Source organism: Amblyraja radiata, chromosome 20 (assembly GCF_010909765.2).
Source record: "Amblyraja radiata isolate CabotCenter1 chromosome 20, sAmbRad1.1.pri, whole genome shotgun sequence".
Taxonomy (NCBI): Eukaryota; Metazoa; Chordata; class Chondrichthyes; order Rajiformes; family Rajidae; genus Amblyraja; species Amblyraja radiata.
The window spans coordinates 44,207,341-44,215,752 of NC_045975.1; the positions used below are offsets into that span (position 1 = coordinate 44,207,341).

At 43.0% G+C, this 8,412-nt stretch overlaps 1 non-coding gene across 1 annotated transcript; it reads right to left on the bottom strand.

Annotated features, from left to right (window-relative positions):
• Positions 1-654: 654 nt before the first annotated feature.
• On the bottom strand, positions 655-841 carry LOC116984861. The gene has a single exon (XR_004415141.1). It is a non-coding gene; the product is annotated as a U2 spliceosomal RNA (small nuclear RNA).
• Positions 842-8,412: the final 7,571 nt, after the last annotated feature.

The window sequence follows — 8,412 nt, forward strand, 5'->3', positions numbered from 1 at the left end:
AATTGGATATAAGGAATCGATATCTGGTGTCCATATTGCTTAGTGATTTCAGCAAATATTTTTGGTTTAAATGTATGTTTACAGTATTTAGCTCACCTGATAGGTGAGTTACTGATGGTCAAACATGTTTGACGACATACGGTTTCCAATTGTTAATAAATTGTCACCTAATATCGATGTTCTCCGCCCAAGTGGTTTGGTATATGCCACCACTGATGTTGTTATCTTATAAACGAACATGCAAATTTGGTGGATTACTGAGCAAATGCTTCACTAGAATTAAGTAAGTTAATATATAACATGTTTAAGTCAATTCATATTGGCATTAAGTATTACAAGCTCAGTAACACATCAGGACACATAAGATGTCACTCAAAACAGGTGGAAGTGTACAACCATAATCCTTCCTGCCGATAAATTCCATGATAACACTACAGATTAATTCATTTGCCCCCATATTACAGGTATGGAGATAGTTTTGAACACTAGTATCTCAGCTCATAGGAAAGGTACAAAGTTCAGTAGCTGGTAATGCTGCTATATCCCAATTACTTTGCCACGTAGTTGATTGGTGGTTAATGCACCATGACTGATAGTCTTAATGAATACCAGATAACAACGTTGTGGATGGTCAACGTAAATATCTGGATATATATTTTGTGCACCGTTCCCAGAGGCACTGCAATACTGGGTCGATGCGTGGAGTGGACGGAGCAAGCCCCTATTCCATCTCCCTGTTCCAAAATTCAATATATGGTCCCTAGATAAGGGCCGTATCAGATTATTAAACTGATAAGAACAGATACTACACTTGATCTTAGCCAAAAGGCCGAGAAGCGATGCAGCTAAAGCTGTATCCAAGGATAGTTTGTCGTTAATATATAGACATGCCATGACGGAATGTTTCTAAGTGTCAGGGCTAGTTGATTCTGGATAACTTTGACTTAAATGCCGCAACGCTCATCATGGTTACTCCATCCAGGTAATTGCGGTATATCCGAAACTTATATGAGAAGGTACTGAATAGTGTGCATCTTCAAGGTCGATGTCTACCATAAAGTATCCTTGGATCCATGGTAGTAGTTACAAATCCCATGAATGGGTATACCTGGTGAAATACTCAAGTGGTTTATCAACGATGGTGCGACATTCACCATCGTGGGAGGGTAGACCACTTGGGGTGCGTGCTGAATTGGTGGCAAGATATTAATTCTATTCCCCTTGTATTTATTTTTTGGTATATAACTACCAAGAGTGATAGCTTCCTAACCAGGCGTGATTCATCCACCCCTTGTTAGTACAACCCTTAACCTTTATGTGATGGTAGGAACCATACTTATCTGTCTTCATTGTTGTTTTCTTCAGTTTCTGGTTCCTTGTTCTTGTAGGGACGATGTTTGTTGGGGGGTGGCGCATTTTACCCTGGGGCCTGCTCTGGGCCGTGGCCTAAAATGCTACGGGTTTGGCATGCAGGCCCCGAGCTTTCACCAGTACCATGAGGAAGACGCCCCTGGTGGACACGTAGAGGTACTGCTGTCAGGTTTAGTGTGGTGCTCATTCCAGACTCTGCCCTCTTGTGCCGAATAGTTTGAACACTTTGCCCAGTTTTTTAGGACTGGTTTGGTAAGTGCCAGGTAGCAGGATCTGTGCTTGTGAGGTCGGCGTTCTCATAGTCCTGTTAATTTCATAGATTGAGGGCAGGTTTGTGAGTTCATTTCAGAAGTTATGAGGTATACCGTTGAACAGTAGGGTCAGGTGTTTTGCCATACTACCCTGCCCTTCTGGAATGAGCAGGTGGACATGATAGCCGACGTCAGGGTACCAAATGCATTTTTAAAATATTTAGGTTAAATGCGCTGCTCAATGTATCCCCCAATAATGGCGGGCACTTTGAGTAAATGCAATTTAGGGGAGGCGTGATAAAACCAACGCCTCATGGCTACCTGTCTTAGAGAGGTTTTTTGGAAAAGACAGGTAGTAAGCTGGCCATCAGTTGAGGCTTAAAAGCCATCTCGCTAGTGGTGGAGCCACATAGCGGCCACACCCAGCAGCTCTTCCTGATCCTGTACCTCAAGCATACTCCCGATATTGTTCAGCCAGTGACCCCTCTTCATGACCAGCCCAGCCACTGGTCACCCCAAAGCTAACCACACTAAGGAGGAAGCGATGGGCAGTGCCTAGGCACTGTGGAGGGTATGCCTGAACCCTCCAGTGAGACTGCCCCTCACGTAGCGTGTCTCGCAGGAGCTCCTGCTCCAGGAGCCGCTCCAGCGGCTCAGGCGGCTGTCTCTCTCCCATGCGGGTGGAGAGACGTCCCCTCCGACAAGTCGGAAGCCACCGGCCGGATGCCTCTTCGGATGGCTGAACATCCAGCCCGCAGCTCAGGCACTAGCGGGACTGGCTTCGACGCGGTGTGGGGATAGCGGGGTGCCCGGTAAATGTTCCTACCGCCTTCTTCTGGAGCTTTTGTGCCTTGTAGTAGCGAGAGCGCCCCTCTAGCAGCGCGTCTCGCAGGCACCTGCTCCGAGAGCCGCTCCAGCGGCTCAGGCGGCTCTCTCTCCCCCCGTGCGGGTGGAGAGACGTCCCGCCCCAAATCGGGAACACCTGCCGGATGCCTCTTCGGGTGGCTATACATCCAGCCCGCTATCGGGCTGGGCTCGGCACGGTGTCGGGGAATTACGGAACACCGGGTAAACGCTCCTACCGCCTGTTGCTGCCCCCCTTCCCCCCGACGGGAAACGTTCCTCCTCGAACGGGGGACAGTTTTGTTCCAGAGCCTTTTTCTCTGCCTGTAAAACACAAGCAGAAAAAGGGGCTCCCCTGTAAAAGAAACCCGACCTCAGGATACTCACCTGACGGTCCGTTTCTCTGTTGCGGGAGTGCCTAACTCCCGCTGCCGCTGTTGCACTGCTGGCGTAATGCCGCGCCTGCGCACTGAGCGGGTTCTTCACGTAGTCACTCACGTGACTCCGAAGTAAAATTGTCAAGTGTGATAGTCCTCCATGCTTCCAAAAACAGGTGTAGCCTCCCCCCTGTTAGCAAAGGCCCCCCACCTTTTATGTACTGGTAGGAACCAGACCCACCTACCTCCATTGTTATTGGTAGAATGTTCACTTCTTGGGCTTCTGGTTCCTTGTCTGTCGGGGTGGTGCTGTGTGGGGGTGGCGCATCTTCCTCTGGGCCCTGTCCTAAAAAAGACCTCCGGGGATAATATGCGGGCCCCGAGCTTTCACCAGGACCATGAAGTAGACGCCTACTGGAGGATGCGTAGGGGTGCTGCCATCTGGGTTGCGTGGTTTTGCTTGTTCCGGGGCCTGCCCTCATGAGTCCAAATGCCTTGGACTCTTCATCCAGATCTTTCACTTGCTTTGGTAGGCCTTTGCCAAATAACAGGATCTGTGGCTGTGAGGTCGGCGTTTTACACAGTCCTGCAAATTGTGGGTTGAGGGCAGGTCTTATGGCCTCCTTCCGGAAGTTGTTGATCTCATACTGGGTGTTGCACAGCAGAGCCAGGGTGTCCTGTTGATTGTTTGTCATGTCAACCCGCCGACGTCAGGAGCTTCAGTATTTTTTGTAATTTGAGTTCTTGGGTTCGGATACCCTGCCCAATGTACCCCCAGATTTGACTGTTAACAGCTGGTGCATTGAGCGATATGCAATTTTCAGGAGGCGTGTATAGATCCATCGCCTCATTGACTATCTGTTCTGGGGTGGTTTAAAGGACAGGTAGTCAATACTGGCCGCCAGTTTGGGCTGTAACGGCCGTCCCGCTCGCGGTGTTGCTTCGTAGCGGTTCACCACTTCCTTTTTTTTTTTTGTGTTTTTTTTTTTGTTTATTTTATTAGAAGTTAATACAGTACAAAACAATACAGTGGCACCTAATTTTAGGTGCCAACTATGTCATACCGTAATCCATTCTATGTACAACCTCTAGTTTTATGTTATGAGAAGGAAGTAAACAAGACAAGAAAAAGAAAACAATAGAAAGGGGAAAAAGTGGAAAAATAGATGGTAGAGAGTAGAAAAACGTGAAGTGTGTATATAAAAAATAAAAAAAGAAAAGAAAAAAGAAAAAGTGGAAAGTAGAAATAGAAGAGAAGGCCCCTTAAAAGAGAGAATTTTTCAAATCTATATTCGGAGATGTAAATCTATCCACGTCATGAACTGAAATCAGCAATCCTTATGGTACCGCTGCATCACATGATTCCAAAAAGTCGATGAAAGGAGACCAACTCCTTAAGAATTGGTCATATTTATCTATTAGTCGGAGTCTCATTTCTTCAAGGCGTGCTATGTCCATCATATTCCTAATCCACATTTTAACAGTTGGTATGGTTGTATTTTTCCAAAATTTAAGTATCAATTTCTTTCCAATTATTAACCCATAATTAATAAAAACATTTTGGTCTTTATTTAAATTGGTATCTTCTCCTATTATTCCAAATATAATCCATCCCATTTTGGGTTCTATTCTTAACTTGAAGAGCTTTGTAAATATATCAAATATATCACTCCAAAATTTATTCAACTTTGTACATCCTACAAATGAATGTGTTATATTAGCGTTTTGAAACAAACATTTATCGCATCTGGGAGAGACGTTTGGATAAAATTTATTCAACCTCGTTTTTGAATAATATAGTCTATGTAATAATTTGAATTGAATTAAATTATGTCTTGCATTAATAGAACAGTTATGTGTATTCATCAAATACTTTTCCCATCTATCCTTCGAGATCTTTATCATTAGCTCATGTTCCCAATCTTCCCTTAGTGCTTCTGTTGAGGGTGATTCGCTATATAATATATTATTATAAAAGTATGATATTAATTGTTGTGAATCAGCCTTAATATTCATTGCTTCTTCTAAAGGGTCTAAAAATATAGTTTGAAATCTATGTGTATATTTCTTCATAAATATACCTGTATATATTTAAAATATTGATTATCCTTCAATTTAAATTTAAATTTTAATTGTTGAAATGATAACAGTTTGCCCAATTCATACATATCCCCTACTTTCCTAATCCCCAGTCTATCCCATTGTTGATATGTGTTGTCGATGAGAGAAGGTTTGAATGCGGGGTTGTTCAATAGTGGGGTTAGTACTGATAAATTATTTAATTTCAAGGATACTTTTATTTGTTTCCAAATTCTTATTATATTGTGAATAATTGGGTTCTTCTTATATATTATACTATTCAATTTTATCGGTGAGAGCAGGATCGTTCCTATATCGTGCGGATAGCACTCCTCTTTCTCCATTCTTATCCACTCCAACTGCTGAGTGGAACTATCCAGCCAGTACATTATGTTCTTAATATGCACTGCCCAGTAGTAATACATAAAGTTAGGTAATGATAAACCCCCAACTTCTTTAGATTTGCACAAATGCTTTCGTTGAATTCTATGTGTTCTGTAATCCCATATAAAATTAGTGATAGTGGAATCTAGTTTTTTGAAAAAATATTTTGGAATATATATTGGGATCGCTTGAAACAAATATATTAATTGTGGTAAGAAATTCATTTTTATAGCGTTAATTCTACCTATCAATGAGAGCGGAAGCGTTTTCCAAAATTTAATCATATCATTCAGTTTATTTAATAGTGGTATAAAATTGGCACTAAATAATGATTTGTGTCTTCTCGTAATTTGAATACCCAGATACTTGAATTTTTCTGTTGCAATTTTGAAGGGGAATTTTAGTAAGTGTCTCGAATCCTGTGGTTTTAAAGACATAATTTCGCTTTTATTCCAATTTATTCTATATCCTGAAAAAGAGCCGAATTCCTCAAAGTGTTAATAAGGTGGGTATACTCGTTTGTGTATTAGTAATATATAAAAGGATATCATCAGCATATAGTGACATTTTATTCTTTGAGTCCTTAGTGTTAAATCCGTGAATATTCGGGTGATTTCTAATCTTTTCGGCCAACGGTTCTATCATAAGGGCAAATAGCAATGGTGATAAGGCACACCCTTGCCTATTACCCCTTGATAAGTAACATTTTGGAGATAGCGTATTGTTAGTTAGTATTCTTGCCGTAGGTCTATCGTAAAGTAGTTTAACCCATCTAATAAAATTCTCTCCCATATTGAATTTTTGGAGTATCTTGTATAAATACTGCCATTCTACTTGATCAAATGCCTTCTCTGCATCCAGCGTGACAACTGAAATATCTTCATCGTCCTCATTATGAGAGTACATTATATTGAAAAGCCTTCTCAAATTATTAAATGATTGTCTTTTGGCTATAAATCCCGTTTGATCCATATTTATTAAATTGTTAATATAATTATTTAGCCTTCTAGCTAGAATCTTTGCTAAAATTTTCTGATCCGTATTTAGTAGTGAAATAGCTCTATAAGAACCCGGTTCATCTAAATCTTTATCTTTTTTTGGTATAAGTGTTATTGTTGCTTCTGCTAGGGTTTCTGGTAGTTTATTTTCAGTATAAGCCTGCGTGTATAAATTGAATAATCTTGGTACAATTGACTCCTGAAATCTTTTATAAAATTCATTACTAAAACCATCTGGTCCTGGGGTCTTCCCATTTTTCAGTGAGTTTATTATTTGTTTTATTTCTTCATTAGTAATTCATGCTCCTAATTGCTCTTGTTCTAAACTATCCAATTTTGGGAGCTTGCAATTATCTAAAACATTTGTAATTTTACTTACATCTGTATTTATTTTAGATGTATATAAATTGTGATAAAATTGGGCAAACCTCTTATTAATATCCTTAGGCAGTGTTAAAAACTCACCCTTATCCGATTTAATTTTAATAATCGTTTTTTCCTTTTCTCGTTGCTTCAGTTGCCTCGCAATTAGTTTATGTGGCTTATCCACAAATTCGAAGTGTGCTTGTTTTGTAATTTGGAATAATTCACCACTTCCAGCAGCTTTTCCTGATCCTGTACCCCCAGCACACTGCCGTGTTCTTCAGCCAGTGAACCCTGTTCTTGACCAGCCCAGTCCTGGTCGCCAACTCTCCCCTCCGCTGAGGGTGATGCGATGGCCAGTGCTTGGTAATGCACTGGAGCGGGAGTGCCTGTGCTCCCTTGGCGAGCTTGCCCCATCTCCCGGAGCAAGTCCCGCTGGAGCATTTGCTCCATGAGCCTTTCCATGCGGCCCAAACGGTCACCTCTGCCGCTCTCGGGCGTTGAGTCTTCCGCACCGGACTCGTCCGAGTAAACCGGTCGGTCCGACTTCCGTTTAGCCTTGCCTCCAGCCCGCTGCGGTTGTTCGAGCTGTGGTGCTAGCGGCGCTGGGCTTGGCTGTACAGAAATGTTGTCGGTGACTGAGGACCTCAGCGTGTGCGGTCCAGGTGCCGCCGGTCCACCCCACTGCTGGGACCCTCCTGGTCCATCGCAGTCGGACGGGGTACGACCTTCTTTGGTTGTCTTCCCTTGTTCATTGCGCTGTAACGAGAAGCAGAACAAGGATTTCCAAAATACGACCTCAGAGTGGTTTACTTACCTGGAGGTCCCGTTTTTAAACTTGCTGCGGGAGAGCTCGTTCTCCCGCCCGTCGCTGTGTACTGCGTGAGATGCTATGTTGCGCATGCGTGCTGGCGGGGTCTTCACGTAGTCACTCACGTGACTCCGAAGTAAAATCAAACCTGCCTCCACCACTTCCACTAGAAGCTCATTCCACACAGCCAAGAGCGGAACCCGCTATCAAAACATGGAGGGGATGGGGGACACAATTTTTTGGCGGCCACGCGTGCATGCGCACACTCACACATGCATGCGCGAGGCTTCGGAGGCTCAATCCAGCGCTAAAAGCGGAGATTTTAAAATCGGGATCACAAAAACATGGCGGGGATGTCCCCCATCTCTCAAAACATGGGGGGGGGGGGGGGGGACGTGTCCCCTCTGGCCCCCCCGGGTTTTCCGCCCAAGGACACAGCTACCACTCTCTGAGTAAAGAAGTTCCCCCTCATGTTACCCCTAAACTTCTGTCCGTTAATTATCAAATCATGTCCTCTTGTTTGAATCTTCCCTACACTCAATGGAAAAAGCTTATCCACGTCAACTCTGTCTGTCCCTCTAATAATTTTAAAGACCTCTATCAAGTCCCCCCTTAACCTTCTGCGCTCCAAAGAATAAAGATCTAACTTGTTCAACCTATCTCTGTAACTTAGTTGCTGAAACCCAGGTACCATTCTAGTAAATCTCCTCTGTACTCTCTCTATTTTGTTGACATCCTTCCTATAATTTGGCGACCAAAATTGTACACCATACTCCAGAATTGGCCTCACCAATGCTTTGTACAATTTTAACATTACATCCCAACTTCTATACTCAATGCTCTGATTTATAAAGGTCAGCACACCAAAAGCTTTCTTTACCACCCTATCTACATGAGATTCCACCTTCAGGGAACTATGCACAGTTATTCCTAGA